Source organism: Halichoerus grypus, chromosome 5, assembly GCF_964656455.1.
Source record: "Halichoerus grypus chromosome 5, mHalGry1.hap1.1, whole genome shotgun sequence".
NCBI lineage: Eukaryota > Metazoa > Chordata > Mammalia > Carnivora > Phocidae > Halichoerus > Halichoerus grypus.
This window is the reverse complement of record NC_135716.1, coordinates 94,893,111-94,910,850: the sequence shown is the minus strand read 5'-3', so window position 1 is coordinate 94,910,850 and position 17,740 is coordinate 94,893,111. Positions and strand designations below refer to the sequence as shown.

General features: G+C 49.1%; 1 long non-coding RNA gene across 1 annotated transcript in view; it reads right to left on the bottom strand.

The window, feature by feature from the left end:
* Positions 1-17,740, bottom strand: part of LOC118554793 (uncharacterized) — a 61,507-nt gene that overhangs the window by 28,242 nt on the left and 15,525 nt on the right. The window lies entirely within an intron of this gene.

Sequence of the window (17,740 nt, the reverse complement as noted above, 5' to 3'; positions counted from 1 at the left end):
ACGAAATCAGAGAGGAAGACAAACCATAAAGAGACTCTTAATCATAGGAAACAAACTGAGGGTTGCTGGAGGGGAGGTGGGTGGGGGATGGGGTAACTGGGTGATGGGTATTAAGGAGGGCACATGCTGTAATGAGCACTGGGTGTTATATAAGACTGATGAATCCCTGACCTCTACCTCTGAAACTAATAATACATTATGTTAATTAATTGAATTTAAATTTGAAAAAATGAAAAAAAAAAAAAAAACCATAAAAGATCATGAGGCATGCCAAAACAGCATGGCCGTGCCCACCCTGGGCAGCGTGGAGAGCATCTCCACTGGGCGGTTTGCTCCCCGCCGGGGCTCTCCCCACAGCCTCCCAGCCGCACTCCTGCCGGCTTCAGCCAGAACCTCCGAGTCACTCAGGCCCAGAGCTCCTTTGGGAAGGCACTGCAGGGGCGGAGAGGGAGAGCCGGGCTGGCCACTGAGGCAGCATGGAGCGGAGCTAGGACTCCTGGGGCAGGTCCCATTGTTAAGCAGGCCCCCCGCCAGATTTAATGGAGCGTTTCTGCTGTGCTTTTCGCAGTGTTGTGGCTCCTAATAGGCTCCCCCGGCGAGCCGCTCTGGGCCCACGCTGCCTCTGAGCAGCTGCTGTGCTGGGTAGGGGAGCGGGAGGCTCTCGTCTGCAGACCACGTGCCTGTCGCCTTCTCAGGAAGCCATCACAGCCCATCCTGGAACCGGCTCCCAAGGAGGCATCACACTTTAGTGTAATTCGTCAACTTCACAGCTGCTGCTGGGAAGGTGGGGGCCTGGGGAAGCGAGCACCAAGCCGCTCAGGGCTCAGGCGTCGGGAGCCATTCCCAGGCCCCCAGGGAGAGCAGGCAGGGCTCCAGCGAGCCTCCGGCCCTGTCAAAGGCCAGGGGCTCCCCCAGAGGTGGTGGGTCTCTTGCCCAGCCCTCTGCAGGCCCCAGGGACAGTGGGAGCCTGGAAACTGAGGGAGAGAGCGCGCTCTCTGAAGTCAGGCACACTGGATTCGGGGCTGCATCATCCCCTGGGTGTATGATCTCTGGCAAGTTACATCACACCTCTCAGCCTCTGTTTGCCCATCTGTAAAATGGAGGTGAAAGTAATTCTTACTCCCAGGCCTCAGAGTTAACTATAGCTGTGCCAGTTATTAAAATACTGAAATATCTGGGAAAGAGCAGTGGTTCTCAAAGTGTGGTTTCTAGATCAGCAACATCAGCGTGGCCTGGGCACTTCTTAGAAATGCACGTTCCTGGGCTCCACTACAGACCTCCTGAATCAGAACCTCCAGAGATGGGGTCTGGTAATCTATGGTTTAACAAGCCTTCTAGGTGATTCTAAAGCAGGCTAAAGTTTAAGAACCCCTGGTCAAACCTCCCCCACGCCTGCCCCAGTGTTCTCCCCACCCTGACCTCGGCCCCTTCCCCAGACTGCCCAGACCTCTTCCCGACCCAGAAACCAAAGGGTCAGCGCCTAACACACAGGGGCCTCCTGTCCCCATTCCAGCTGCTTCCACTCTGTTTGGGCAACCCCCGTGTCATACCAGTTTTTAAATATTTTTCGTATCAGCCCTGATTATCATAAGGTTGTTGTAAGGACTAGATACGTGATATTTATGCGGCACTTAGCAGAGCGCCTGTTATGAAGAAAGCCCTGGGCTGGTAGAAGGGCACCCTGATGTTATTCTGCGGGCTCCTTGCTAGTCTTTGCAACTTTGGTTCACAGTTCTGTCCTGGGCCAACACCCCTTCCACATCTTTCTTCTCTCCCTCTGCAGTGAAGAAGGAGCCCACTGCTGACTTCCGGTGGTCACCAGAGATGGCCCGGGCCCCAACCCACCTGAGAATAGCACGGAACCTCTGCTTCCCACCCCACGCACCCCATTCCTGAGGAAAATACGCAGCCTTGAAAAGCCGCTCCCCTAACTCCTGGCAACTACTGATCTTTTTGCTGTCTCTATAGCTTTGCCTTTTCCAGAATGTCATATAGTTGGAATCCTGCAGTATGCAGCCTTTTCAGATTGGCTTCTTTCACTTAGTAATGTGCATTTCAGTTTCCTCCATGTCTTCTCATGGCTTGATAGCTCATTTCTTTTCAGCGCTGAATAACATTCCATTGTCTGCATGTGCCCCAGTGTATGTATCTATTCACCCACTGAAAGACATCTTGGTTCCCTCCAAGTGTTTGGCAACTGTTAATAGAGCTGCTGTAGGGGCGCCTGGGTGGCTCAGTCGTTAAGCGTCTGCCTTCGGCTCGGGTCATGATCCCAGGGTCCTGGGATCGAGCCCCGCATCGGGCTCCCTGCTCAGCGGGAAAGCCTGCTTCTCCCTCTCCCACTCCCCCTGCTTGTGTTCCCTCTCTCGCTGTGTCTCTCTCTGGCAAATAAATAAATAAAATCTTAAAAAAAAAAAAAAAAATAGAGCTGCTGTAAACATCCGCGGGCAGGTTTTTGTGTGGACACACACAATTTCTTCTGGGCAAAGACCAAGGAGCACGATGGCTGGATCGAATGGTAAGAGTACGTTTAATTTTATAAGAAACTGTCCAACTGTCTTCCAAAGTGGCTGCAGCATTGTGCCTTCCCACCAGCAACGAACAAGAGCTCCCGCTTCTCCGCATCCTCGCCAGCATTTGGTGTTGTCCGTGTTCTGGATTTTGACCACTCTAATAGGTGTGAAGTCATATCTCATTATTGTTTCCCTGATGACCTGTGATGAGGAGCATCTTTCATATGCTCGTTTGCCATCTGTGTATCTTCTTTGGTAATTTGTCCGTTCAGATGTCTTACCTGTTTTTTAATAAGGTTGTTCGTTTTCTGATTGTTGAGTTTTCAGAGTTCTGTGTCTATTTTGAATAACAGTCCTTATCAAATGTGTCTTTGGCAAATATTTTTCTCCCAGTCTGTGGCTTGTTTTCTCATTCTCTTCATGTGGGTTGATGTTTGTTTTGTTTTGTTTTGTTTTGTTTTGTTTTGTTTTGTTTTAGTAACAACGGATAAAACCAATAAACATTTAAGGAAAGGTGAGTGTTACAAGAACTCTCAAACACCCCACAGAGAAATTTCTCCTGAGGCCCAGGGATGTAGACCAGATGGCTCTAACAAGTCCCATGGCTCCCGTCCCTTATGTCCACTCATCTCCAATGACAAAGCTCTGTCCTTAGATAAGGAACTCCCCGGCCAATCTTCCCCAGAACAATTTTCTGCTTCAATAGACAAAGCATCAGTGCTTCTTAATCCCTTTAATACCACTGACCTCTCTGAGAATCTGACCAAAGCTCAGGCCTCTCCCCAAGAAAATGCACAAACACACATAAGCCGACACTACATGCCTACCCAGGTGTTCACCCGCTTCTGAAGCCAATACAACATTCAGCGACCTCGGATCGAGAGGCTCTGCTGGCAGGGGAGAACAGAAAGAACTGAGCTGCTAATCGTCAAGCTGTCAGGGCACCAAGGAGCAAATAAAGTCATTTTCTTTTTCAAGCAAACCCCAAACTCACAGTCCCTATCTTCAAAGCCCCCATAGGCTCTTGCTTTGCCAGTGACTTGCTCTTTTGAGATCTGGGGAAGAACTGAAGAAGTAATAGTGGCCAGAGCTTGGAGAGGTCATCTGGCCCTGGCCACACGGACCTCATGCAGCCCCGTACCAAAGCAAAGGAGCGGTCCGCCCCACCACCACCTCTGGGGGCAGTCCGGCCCCAGCAGCCGCCACACGCCCCCATGGCCTTCCAGCTGCTCAGCTGGTGATCTTGCTGCATGGGCTCTTCGTGGTTTACAGAGGAGGAGGGCTGGCCCAGGGTGAGGCAAGTGAGACATCGAGTGTACAAAGTTTAAGGGCCTACTCACTCTCAGGAGCCTGCAAAGAAGTTCACGCAGGAGACATTTGGCCAGTAGCCCTGCCCGGGTGTGGAAACAATTGGCTGCCAGGAGAATAGAGAAACTAGAGCCCAACTCTCATGGGTTGGTTTGCTCCCTGTCCCACTTTTGGTGACCTCTGCGAGTGAGGGAGGGTCAGATCTCCCCCAAGGAAGAGAGAGCAGGGACCTTGTTAACACCTGACCCAGATGCTGGAGGAGCCTGGAATTGCAGGGAGAGAGTCTTTCTCTGAGCCCCTACCCGGGGCGAGTGTGCAGTCATGTCTATGGTGGAGAGATGGAGGGACCGTGCCTTCGTGGGAGCTGAGGGTGGGCACTAGGGCCTGCCCCTCACACAGGGGAGTCCTCCCTGGGAGAGCTTCTCCCAGCGCCATGCCTGTGCAGACACCATGAGCTCACCCAAGCCCTTCCCTGGGTTGCTGAGCATTCACACATTTTTGCCTCTAGAAATAGATCCCATGGCCCTGCAAAACCAAGTCCTTCCCTTGGCGTCTTCCCTTGCCTCACCCTTCCCGCATCTGTCAGCTAGCTGCCTGAGGCTTCCCCAGTCCGCTCAGGCCTAGGAAATGCCATCACAGAGAGGAGGGGAGCCCCTCACACACACACACCCCTCACCTTCCTCCCTCTGGCTGTGGTGGCTGAGGAGAGGGGTGGGGGTGTTGAAAAGACAGTAACTGAGAATGGCAGGAGGTGGGGAGACCATCAACAGCTCCTCTCAGGTGTGAAGCTGGTGAGCCCCTGAAAGCTAAATAGGGTATGAAATTCATCCTTAATCTCTTTTCAGAAGTGGAAGTCCTCACCACCGGTGGATCCCCCAGTCCAGGCGATCCAGGACGCAGAACAGGTGAGGCGGCAAGGCTCCCCCTTCCTGTACCACGCACCTCACCATCACCCCCATTACCCAGACCTCATCCCGCTTCCCTGTCACCGCAACGGTGTCAGACCTTGGAAAAGTGGAGACACACACACACACACACACAGAGAACATCCTAGAAGTTGAAGGTTTTTCCCTAGCCCCTGTCACTCAGGGAAGATGGTTTCCAGGGTTAAGAGAGTGAAGGCGATGAGCTTATAAAAAAATTGTCTTAGAGAGAATGATGAGACTATAAATAATTTGAAGTCTTCATAACAAGAACATGTTGTTCCACAGAAGACTTCTAGAAAAACAGGACAGAAATCTGGAAGTCAGCCATGTGGCTTCATGACACAGTGCCACTCCCACGTCACCCTAAGACATCACATGAGATGTTTTTTCCTTCCTGGGCCTCAGGTTCATGATGTAAATATTTACTGAGCATCTTCATTGTGGCAGGCACGGGGATAAGTATCGGAGATCCAACTAATAACAGCTAAACATTCATTACATGCTTTTTATGGATAGGCACTTTTCTAAACACTTTGCATATATTATCTCATTTAATTCTCACAATAGCCCAGTGAGATAGACACTATTATTAGCCTCCTTTTACAGATGAGGACACTGAGGGACAGAGAAATTAAGCAACTCGCTCATGATCACTCAGCTTGGAGGTAGTAGAACAGAATTTGAACTCAGACTGTCTGATCCCAGACCATGCTCTTAGCCACTACTATATACTCCCCCTCAAGACAAAACAGATACACTCCCCGCTTTGTAGACCCTGCAGTCTAACATGAAGTATGGCCCATGGGCAATTCTGGCCCGCTGCCTGTTTTTATAAATAAAGTTTTATTAGAATACAACCACATCCACTTGTTTACCTCTTATGTCTGCTTTCACACCACAATGACACCACAATGGCAGAATGGAGTGGTTGTGACAGAAACCATGGCCCACAAAACTTAAAATGTTTGCTATACGGTCCTTTAGAGAAGAAGTTTGCCAATGCTTAGCCTAATGAAATGGAACTTTCTTGCCTTCCTCTGGGATATCAGGAGGACATGCGGAGGTGATGTTAGGGACAATACTTTGAGCTCTTCAGTCTAAGAAATGTCCAATACACCACAGCCAGAATATAACCGGCCTGTCATCCAGCTACTACTCCATCTTCAGAATGATCAGCCAAGATGACGTGGGAGCAGCCTGCTCCTAATGGTCCCACTGTCACTCAATGTCCCAGAGCAGACCGGTGGGGCACCAACTGGCAAGAGTCATAGCTAGTCACAATTAGAAGCTCCACATAAAAGGAGGGAAGAAATATATTCTCTGGGGCCCAAACAATGCAGGTAGCATGGGAGATGGTGGTTCTGCCTCCACCCAGAGGGGTTGCCTACTGATCCATCTAATCATTTGATATTTATTAAGCACCTACTGTGTACCAGGCCCCAGGGGGAGTGCTATGCTCATAAGGAGTCCCACTATGGATACGGTTCAGACAAAATCACACGCTGGACAAGGATCAGACAAAAAGCACCATACCGTCCCTTCTAATTCTAGGATGCTACACTTCCCTGGTCTCCAGGCTCTGCTCCCTTGCAAGGGAGGCCTCTATATTCATAAGATCTCAGGTGGTACACAGGAGAGGATCAAATCTGAAGACAGCTGTCCCACTACTTTTCTTCTTTCCAGTTTTTTTCCAATTGTTCCCCATTCTATGGCAGAGCAGCTTGCTCAGCAAATAGCAGTAAATATGGAAGTATATATGTGTGTATATATATATGAAATAGGCCCAAATTCTTTTATTTAGCCTTGATTTAATGGTGCCTAATAAAAAAAAAAACATTAAGTAAAGAAGCTATTGATACCAGTGCTTTGTGGATGCAAAACCAGGGTTAGCATGGGCCTGGGCTCACATGAAAAAGGTCAGAAGATGTTTACATATCAGATACAAATTTTAGGTTAAATCCATACTTTTTCTGTATCTTGTCATTACAAAGCTGAGTCTCCACCTCAGTCTCTGTATGAAAAAAGGCAAAGAACTTTCCTATAATCCTGAACGGTTTTAGAGTTCTAAGGACAGTTGACTTGTAATCAGGAGCCCATTAAAGTTTGCTAAAGGAGACAACATGTGTTGAAACGTTTGCTGTAGAAAATTGTTCACTTAAAGTCGCTAAGCTGTGTTTATCAAAGGAGGTAGAATTTTCTCACCAGCCTCGCTATAATTAATTCACGGACTATGACCTCACAGGTCTTGTTATAATTCAACCAGTGAAAAAGACTCAGCAGAGCCTCTCAAAATTAGGGACATGACTAAAGGCATTACTTTCTGCACACACAAAAAAGGGGGGGGTGGTATTTTGAAAGTAAAATAAACAAGTGGTTCTAACAGATTAACTTGAAAACCCCGTGAAGAATCTCAATTTTCCACAACAGGGGAATTCTCGTGTAAGGAGGCTTAATGAGCCTCTCTGCCTGAAGATTTCTTCCCCTCTCTGACGCCAGTACGTGAGCTCATCTTCAGGTCACCACGTGAGGCTCAGCCCTTGCTCACTCCTACTTCCCTCCAAGTCTGGGGAAAATACAGAAAGTGCATCTTCTCCACCAGCCACTGGTCAGAGCCCTCCCGACCTTCCCTGGAGCTCAGCCCCGTGGAGAGACTCTGGGAAAGTTGCAGGGAGGCTGTTCCTTCACCCAGCCCAGAGCCGCCCTGAGCCAGAGGCCTGCCGCTGGTGAAGCAGCTTGCTTTTTGATGGATTTTTTCACCTCCAATCAGCATCAGCGAAGTGGTGCTGGCTGTTGATGAGAGTTCTGGGACTTAGACACAAGCATTAATGGAATGACAGGTGGAAAAAAACAAACACAGCGTCATGCGGGGCGTCTCTCAGGGCAGCTGGCTAGATGGCCCCAGCAGAGCTGCCAGAAAACCACGTGGTGGTATCCATCTGGGCCTCCCAGGCCAGGCACATCCAGCCTGGAAGGGATGGCTGTCCTCCTCGACACAGCCCATGAAGCAGGTTCGAGCCCAAGGTGTGGCTCGTGCAGCTCCCGGAGGAGACTCACAGTGGTGCTAGGTTTTCAATGATCAATTGCTCAACTGAAAATAGCTGAAACTGTGCTCAATTTCTGGGCTAGGCTAAACTGAGAGCCAGATAAATACCAAAGATAAGTACTGTACCACAGTACAGACCGTGAGGCACTGAAGGACACCTAGACACCCCGGGGGCGGTGTGCCACCCTCCTTCCCCACAGTGAGAACACCCCACTCAAGTTGAAAACCTCCAGGGAGGCAACTTCTACCTCCTTCCCCTTGACCTTCCCTTCCTTTCCATGTTTGGCTCTCTCAGCTTCTTCTTCCCCTCCTTTTCTTCTTCTCCCCTCACCCTCCTCCCCTTCCTTCTCCCCAGGACCCACCTTCCCCCTCCCCATTCCCTTTGCCTGGCAGCTTCTTCCTATTGACCTAAGGCCTCACATGCTCACAGAAAGGAGTTTCTCCCAAACTCAGGAGGCAGACATGCTAGTGAGAAAGGCCAACACCATGAGGAATCCCAGGACAGAGCTGGGGGTCACTTGTCTCAGCCTGACCTGGAAGACAGAACCATACCCGTTCGGGAAGGCTGCAAGGGGCAGTGTCGAGGACACAGTCTCTAAGCTAGAGAATGCCGGCTCTAACAATTACTAGCTGTGTGATCCTGGGCAGGTTATTCTACCTCCCTGTGCCTCAGTTTCTTCATCTGTGAGAGGGGGAACAATAATCCCTATCTCAGAGCTGTTGTAAGGATTCAAAGAGGTCATGCAGATAAAGTATCTGTCCCATGACTGGTGATCAATAAAGTGAGTCCCCTCCTTTTTCCTTCCCTCTCCTTTCTATAAGTCAGGAGTGTGGCTCCTTGATTATTCTTGCAGAAACAGCCTGGGAGACTATCTGGACCCATCCATATTCTACCTCACTACACCTGCCCAGATCATAGGACAAGTCAACATCTGCAGGGTGTTCTGTGTCTTCTATCAGGCCTCGGCCGGGCCAGGTCAGAAGACCATGGTTAAGAGTCAAGTGGGATCGGGGCGCCTGGATGGCTCAGTCATTAAGCGTCTGCCTTCGGCTCAGGTCATGGTCCCAGGGTCCTGGGATCGAGCCCCATGTCGGGCTCCCTGCTCAGCGGGAAGCCTGCTTCTCCCTCTCCCTCTGCCCCTGCTTGTGTTCCCTCTCTCGATATCTCTCTCTCTGTCAAATAAATAAATAAAATATTTTAAAAAAAGAAGAGTCAAGTGGGATCAGCCTCTGAGGGCAGACACATATGCAGGGAACAGGGTTCTGGGCGGCTCACATGGTCAACAAGGTCTTTAGGAGCCTGTTGACAACGGGTTCAATTTCACCTCCCTTTTTTAGCCCTGGAGTGAGTGCTCAGCCCTCAAGCAGCTGATGCTCAGACAGCCGGCCCCAGGCTCACATGATGGCCCCCTGTACTGGCCTCTGCTGCCCAGAGTCTATTCTGAGATGAGCCTCTCTTCCAAGTGTGATAGTCCATCAGGACTCCCCTTCCAGGACAGAGTCTTGGCACCCAGGCATGGCACCCAAGGATGCACACCTCTGCATAGTTACTCCACTGGATATTTTCCAAGGGTCTCCCCTGGTCCCCTCTCTATCCTTCAGAAGAGGCAGAGACCATATAAGCCTGGGGGAAATCCATAGCTGTGCATTCAAAAGGTTTTTCTAGAATAAAAGCCATGATGATAGCCAGTAACATTAGTATAACACTTGGAAGTTTCTGCAGAACTTCTGTCAGTTTACACCCTGTCAAAAAGTATGCTATCTGCTATAATGCATGATCCCAAAATTTCAGTGGCTTTAACATCAGGAACGTATTTCTCATTCACATTACAGTTCCGTGCAGATGGCAGAAAGGAGGGGAAACTCTAACCTGCCTTGACATTGGGAACCCAGGCCTCTTTCACCCTGTGGCGCTGCCAGCCCCTAGAACCTCCAAGTCCTTCCCTTCTAGAGCTCAGGCAGGGAAAGAGAGTATGCGAGATCCTGCAGGAGGTTTCTGCGGGCCCGGCCTGCACGTGGGAACATCAGTTCCACTCACACCCAGGGTCAGAACTCAGTCAACACGGTGCATTGTATTTCTAAGGGAAGAAAGGAGCAAAAGAGGAAAGGAGACAGGATTCGGTAAACAGCACACCATCTTTGCTATGAAACCACGAGACAAGTAGATTTTTTCCCCCCCCCCAGAGCAGGACACTCAGGCTCAGAATGGCTGTCACGGTCAATACCGCTGTCAGTAAATGGACAGAAGGGGGATCTGAATCCAAGTCTTCTAGTTCCAGTCCATTCTTCATCTCATGGAGAGCCTCTCCCTCCTGCGGATGCATGTTGCTGAGCAAGTTATGGAGCCTTAAGTATGACCCCGGGTGCTCCCATGGCATCTCCTCTTCTCCTTACCTCCAGGTATTTGAAAAGCCAGAGAGACATTACTGCTTACCTCCTTCCCACTCCCTCCCAACCAACACTCCCTCCTTCCACACCCGCACCGTGGGAGTGCCATCAAGCTCTCCTTGAGCCCTTTCAAACTCAGCCATGAAAATGAAGACATGAAAGCACACCTATGTTTTTGGCCCTGAGTCAGAAAACATGGCCCTTGACTTGGAAGAGCTCACAGTCTAATGAGAAAGATAGCGGGGCGTCTGGGTGGCTCCAGTCGGTTAAGCGTCTGCCTCTTGTTTGGGTCATGATCCCAGGGTCCTGGGATCGAGCCCCAGATCAGGCTCCCTGCTCAGTGGAGAGTGCAAGCAATGTCCGTACTGGACCATGAGTCAGGAATATCCTAGCGGACCAGGCAGACAAGGCACCAAAGCCAGAGAGGAGCATCTGCACAGACATGAAGAGGGAAAGGAGATGTCTGGGCAAGTTCCCCACAGGAGAGAGAGAGAGAATCCCATAAGGGTGCAGAAGGTCTCCCCACATCTTTTTCTTCTAGGGCCCTGGGGAAGACGGTAGACCCTGAAGAATGTCATGATCTGGAGAGGGTCCCAAGGTTTTTATGCTGCAAGACCAAAGGGTAGGGTTACTGACCTTGTTACTTACCATCACTTGCACAACACTTTGCTATTCAGAGGCATTGTTTACACATTGTCGTTATGCAGAAGAGGAAAGCAAATCTGTGAAAAGTTAGGCCTTCAGCTGTTAAGCAGGAGGCCTAAAACGCAAGCCCAGGTCCTGTGCCCTAAACCCAGGTATTTCCACCAGGGCTTGTGTCAGTAGATGGGGGAGGGGTGCCGCAGGGAGACGCGCTGCGGGCCGTCTCAGTGTCCCTCTCAGAATAGAGTAGAAGTGGATAACTTACGGCCAATTCTTTTTCCTTCCCATCCTCACACATGGAATTGAGAAGGGAATCTTTAGAATCCATCCCTAGGGGACCCTAGTTCAGCACCCCAACCTAAGGAATAAAGGAGATCTCCCCTGACTGTGGGGAGCACTCACCTTCCCCACCCTCCAAGTCAAATATAGTTCCCTCCAGGAAGCCACCAGAAGACAGAATAAAGGGTGCACCTGGGTGGCTCGGTCGATTAAGCATCTGCCTTTGGCTCGGATCAGGATCGGGGGTCCTGGGATCGAGCCCCCGTGGCAGGATGCCTGCTCTATGGGGAGTCTGCTTCTCCCTCTGCCTCTGCTCCTCCCCCAACTCATGCATGCTCTCTCTCTCTCTCAAATAAATAAATAAAATCTTTAAAAAAAAAAAGAAGAAGAAGAAGACAGAATAAGTAGCAGAATCAGAGACAGATAATGCCAGAAGCCAACACAGACGAGAACACCATTGCCTTGTGCTCTGTGACCCTCACAAGCCCACTTGGGACTTACACAGGAAAGCACTGGGCCAGTGGCCACCTTCTCTGCATGTCACCCCACCTTTGCCTCCCCTCTGTCCCCCCATGCCCAGGGCCTTTTGTTTCTCTTTCTCCCTGTTCTTTTCTTCAGCCCAGAATTGGATCAAGAGAACAAAGACTGAAGGGAGGCGTGCCTTCTAGAGCTGACCAGGGCTCCTTCCTTCTCCTGTAGGAGGAACCCTGGTGAATGAGAGTAGCCGGCGCTCCTCCCAGGGGACCTGAAGGCCCGCCACCTCGGGGACTACCAGGTACAGCTTGGGGCCCAGATTCTTCAGAAGTAAGCCGATACCCAGGGTAGGGGTTACTCTCCACCTGTTGTTCACTTAAAGAAGCAGCCGTATTTTCCAAATCGGAAAGGCGGCTCTAGTCTACTCAAGGGATTTTTTTCTGAGTTATTATATTTGTTTATAGGCAGAACCCTATAAAGCTATGCAGAGTAAGTCACATGAAGTTACGCATTTACCTAATTATATTTATTTAAAAGGATAATACATAAATGCAGGACTGTCCCTAAAATCCAATGTGTACGCTTGTCTTTGGTTCCTTCTGCAATCTTTTCTCCCCTGCAATGGGGGGCAAAAGAAGAAATAAGAAAATGTGGTGCCCCAAAACCGAAAAGGAACATCTGGGGGCAGTTCTCCTCAGACAGCACCTAGTAGAGGAAGGAATCTGGAGCCTCCTAAACTGTGTTAAAAAATCCCACCTGCTATGTGCCTCCATTATTGCATTTATCACATCGGTTTTTTGTATGTCCCGGGAGCTCTTTGAGACTGAACTGCACGCCCTTCCTCTTGCATGCCCCGTGCCCAGTGCAATGCCGCATAGGAGCCCAATAAATACATGTCGGGTGATTCATCTATGAACTGACAGACTCTAAGTTGTGCCCACCAGGAAACCAATACTCTCTAAATTTGATGGTCTATGTTCTCAAATTTACTTGCTTCCTTAATGTCAAAGTAAAATTTCTTAAAAAAAATAAACAAGAAAAAACAAAAAAACCCAACACAATCGCTCTTGGTTGAACTACAGAGAGGAGGATTTGTCCTTGCCTACACGTAGTAGTAGTAGTAGAGAAGGCAAGATTAGGTTCCATTGTAAGGGGAGATGAAGACTCTGCACGAAGAAAATTGTCAAGCCTCATGCAAAAACTCTTCAAGGAAACTGAATTTAAGAGGGTGCAACGAAGCCTCAGGCTATAGAAATTCCAAAGGTCTTTCAACACAGAAGGGTCAGGAAACCAATCTGAAAGTGGAGGCACCCGTCAAAAAAAGCAGACAGTTCATCCAGGAAGATCTAGCAGCAGTGTGCTGAGAATTTTCATCACGAGTCCCTGGCATTTCACCACGGGGACCTTCTACAGGTGCAGCCAACCACGCTGTGGCATCTCCCTCCTAGGGGTCTTCAGGGCAATGCAGACAGAGTGGGAGACCATGATAGCTGCCTTTCCATGACTACAGGGACCCTCGCAAATTCTTTTTCACTTGCACCTCAAAGGACAATACTTCACATGTTTGTCCCCTGCTCAACCCAGACAGAGGGAGTTTGATGACCTTGTGGACATGAGCACTATCTGCACAAATAAGGGAAACCAGCTGGTTCTGTTTAGTTAGTTAACACGATTCTGTTCCACATGCAGGAATAAACATCTCCCTCACCAGGGAACTCAACAACAAGAGATGTATCAGGCACTTTCTATACAGTAGACACAGTGGATTCAGCCATGTATTAATTAGCAAGACTACACTTTGGTTACAACCCCCAAGGTTCAGTGATTGAAAACACGAGAAGCTGGCTTCTTTCTCACGTGACAGCCCAGGCAGGACGTTCAGGTCCTCCACCACTGTTCAGGGAGCCGGACTGCCAGCTTCCACAGCAACCTCCAAGGTCACCAGGATATCACCATCCCCTTGGGTCTTGTCACCATCTGCAGCAAGTAGCAAAGGGAGGAAGGGAGCAGCATGGAGGAGACACTCTTTTCTCTGGGCCTAAAGGAGACATTCCAGTGGGAAGGGTATGGTCTGTCCTAATTGCCACCGACACTGAGAGAAGCAGGGAGCTAAGAAGCCTTTTCTAGACTTCCTCACCCCCAATCAGTTGGGCTAATCAAACACAAGCGGTCATGGAGGCGGGCAGTACACTCCAGCTTCCCGGTGGAAACCCTCTCCAGGCTGGTTCCTAGGCTCATCCTCCCCCTCTCTGCAGTTCCCAATGCTCCTGCAAGGTGGGGTATATTGCCCTCTCCAAAGTCACCCCTTCGCTCACTCAGTCAACATATATTTATTGTTCATATTATATGCCAAGCATGGGGCTAGGTGCTGGGGACACAGTGACACAGCAGTCACACATAGCTGATGTCTCCACAGAGCTGACATTTTTGTGTGCTGGAGACACAAGATAAAAGCCAACCAATCATTCAACATATGATTTCCTAGAGCAATAAGTGTCTTAAAGGAAATAAAACTCAGTCGTGGGAATGAAAGTGTAGGGTCAGAGGGCTGTTTTGGACGGAGAGGTCAGGGAAGCCCTCCCTGAGTCCTAAGAGGAGAGGAGGAACAGTCATCTGGACAGCAAAGAAGGCTTGGGCCCGGCAGCAAATCCCAAAGCCTGAGGCAGGAATGGGCTTGGCAAGTCTGAGGACCAAGGGGAAGACCAGCATGGCCAGTGCCCCATAGGGAGGGGAGTGGCCTGAAATGAGATCGGAGAGGTCAACAGGGCCATATTGCAAAGGGTGAGCCATGGTAAGAGGTCACTGGATCACTCAGCAAGTGTTTATTGAGCCCCAGTGAGCCAAGAGACCGAAGATACTACGGTGAAGACATAAATCCCTGCTTTCGTGGAGCCTGCATGTGCCTGGGAGACGCAAAGTCAACAAACGGATGAATAAATAAACAATATCACATCACAATAAATAAACAATAATGGTCAGAGCTCTGAGGGAGGTGAAGCAGGACACGAGAGTAGATTGATGGGGCTGCTACTGCCCACAGGACTGGTGAATCATGGAGGCCTGAAGGAAGTTTCTGAGGGCACAGCATTGCAGAGAGCTCCTAGGATTGCCCGATAAAGCACAGGATGCCCAGTTACATTTGAAATTCAGACAAACAAATTTTGCAGAGGACCTACTTATACTAAAAATGATTCATCATTTATCTGAAAGTCAATGTTAACTGGGCACCCTGTATTCTTAGTGGCTAAAGCTGGTAACCGTAAGAGAGAGGGAACAGAAATTGAGAAGACCCTGGGGTAGGAGCATGCTTGGCATGCTCACAGCACAGCGTGGAGGCTGCTGTGGGTGGCGAGGCTGGAGAGGGGCAGAGGCCGGAGCATGCAGGGCCCTGGGGTCCACAGCAAGCACTTTGGATTTTCTTCTAAGTGGAATGGAATCCTGGAGGATTTTGAGCAGCTATGTGGACAGAAACAGAAGATCGCTACCTTACTTGTCCCAACTCCAGAAGGTTCAAATGGAGGAGGTCGAAGATCAAGGTCATTCCAGGTCCAACTGTTCCGCTGTACTACACCTGCCTCTGTGTAGCCACAGAAATGGGAATGGGGGAGTTTGGGGACCACTCCAGATCGGACCCTCATTCCCTGGTCAGGGATCGGGGTACCCTCTCCCGACTCCCCTTCTCTCATTCTTCTTGAGGTCCCTCCAATCAATGTAGACCAGAGCATTCATCACAGTGTCCAGGGCTTGGGCCATACTATTTTCTCATGACTACTGCCTACAGAAAAGCGCCATTCCTGCCGCAGCCCCCAAGCCCCCCGGGGCACAGTTCCAGAGCCCACAGGCACAGCCTCCATGCCACCACCTACCCCGCTGCTTCTTTCCACCCAAAATGGAGCAGAGACCAACCTGGGAGAACTTTGCATTAGACAAATCCCCCTCCTTTTCTCTTGACCTAACAGTTCCCCTGTCAAGGCTACACTGAGAGAGAAAGAAGGGTACGGCTTCTTTGGGTCCGACCACTGCTATCGATTCTCTTCCCTCTCATCAGCCATCCTGGGCCTACAGTCTGGGCTCCTGGTGCTCCAGCTGCTGGCTTTAATCAATGGCAAGAGTAAAGACAGGTAGATACTGTTTCCAGGATGCTCCATAAAGCTTCTCACACTGAGCTTGAAAAGGAACATGTTCTGGGATTGATTTGGGACCCGTGACTCTATAAGCATCCAGACTCCAGCTGAGAGGGGACAAGGAAATTGCCAGGACAATGGGGGTCCTCCCCTTAAAGATGTGATGGAAGGAGATTTCTTTATGACTTCTTAAGAAGCTCTAGACCTCAGTTTCCAGTAGCAGCAACCAATTCCAATTTCAGTGATTGAATGATCCTATACAAAGTGTATTGATTCAGGAATTGACATGAGAGTTATAGATCTACCTAGAAGGGATTCTCCAATGATTTGTCTCTGTCCTTGGCTTTGTCCTATAAGCATCTACTTCAACAGCTTGAATAGAAACATGTTGTTTAAGTTTACAGAGAACCCCAAACGCTGATGATTTAGGGGAAAAACCTGAACCAGCTGGGTAAACTTGGGCAATCTGCTTAACCATTCTGAGCTGCATTTTCTGTATCTGCTAAAATGAATAATAAATCCTGCCTCCGTAGATCGTTCTGGGGATTAACTGAGATCCTGTATGCAAAGCACCTATCCCAATGTCTGGCACAAAGGACACACTCAGTAAGTAACAATCCCCTTCCCTCAGTTTTGTCATCTGTAAAATGGGGATGCCAAAATTATAAATGTCATTAGAACCTGAAACCCAATTCACTTTGGAAAGGATGACTTAGTTGTTGGATAACTACCACAGGATAAAACAATAGACCAGAATCAAGAAAATGAATATTAATAATCCATGCAATTAAAAACTAATAACAGCACAGAGAATACAAGCTTGATAACAATTCCAATGAAAAAGACCCAAGAGGGCACCTGGGTGGCTCAGTTGGTTAAGCGACTGCCTTCGGCTCAGGTCATGATCCTGGAGTCCCGGGATCGAGTCCCACATCAGGCTCCCTGCTTAGCAGGGAGTCTGCTTCTCCCTCTGACTCTCCCCCCTCTTGTGCTCTCTCTCTCATTCTCTCTCTCTCAAATAAATAAATAAAATCTTAAAAAAAAAAAAAGACCCAAGAGTTTTAATTACCCACAAGCTCAGTTTGAAACCAGAGTGGGACACATTTACCATGAGAAGCTTTTGCAATCATAGATTACATAATAATAATTAACATATATTGAACACCTACTATGTCCCAAGTGATACTCTAAGTATCGAGCTTTACCCATTTAATGCCCTCAACAACCCTATGAGCTGCTACTTCTATCACAAGTTTATGGATGACAAGATTCAAGCAGAGGTTAAGGAAATTGTCTGTGGTCACGTTAATCTGCTAATAGCAAAGCTGGGACAGAAATAGCAGAGCTGTGCACAGGGCAGACCACATCTGAAGTTGCTGGGTCAGTTCTGAGTACCATGTCATATACAACCACATTGTCCCTACCCTGATGCACCCCAGCCTTCAACTGTTCTATGCCATCAGGTTGGGAGGGGGAGGTTAGGGGTCGCATAGATTAGAATTAAGCCACCGACTCAGGCCAGGCTCTAGAGTCCAAGCCATGACACGAAGATACCCACATTGTTAAGATCATCTCACTTCCTATCAGGCAAGGGGCTTTGTGCCTCGAGGAAGGGCCTTGGGTGCCCTCTTGCCCCTGAACTGTCACATGGCTTCCCCCCTCCTCTTCCTCAGCTCATTCAACTGATCCCCATAAGTTAATGCTGTCTGCTATAAAAAATGGTGGTGCAGAAGAATGAAGCGAGCAGGATAATTCTTCGAAGTCTCGTAGTTTCTAAAAATTCATGCAAATTTTGTACTCTCCTCCATACGATATCTGGGTTTGTTTTAATGTAAAAATAATATTTTAAGTGACTTACCACCGAGTAAAACTGATGCTCTAGAGTGATGAGCCATGGTTCTCCTGCAGCTTTGCAGAACCCTTGGCGTACGGTTACATGTCCCCAGTTTGAAAAGCTCAGAACTGCAGATGCATATTTCCTAACATGGAAAGTGGTCTAGGGCACATCATTAGGCGATAAAAGTGATAAAAGCAGGTTACCAA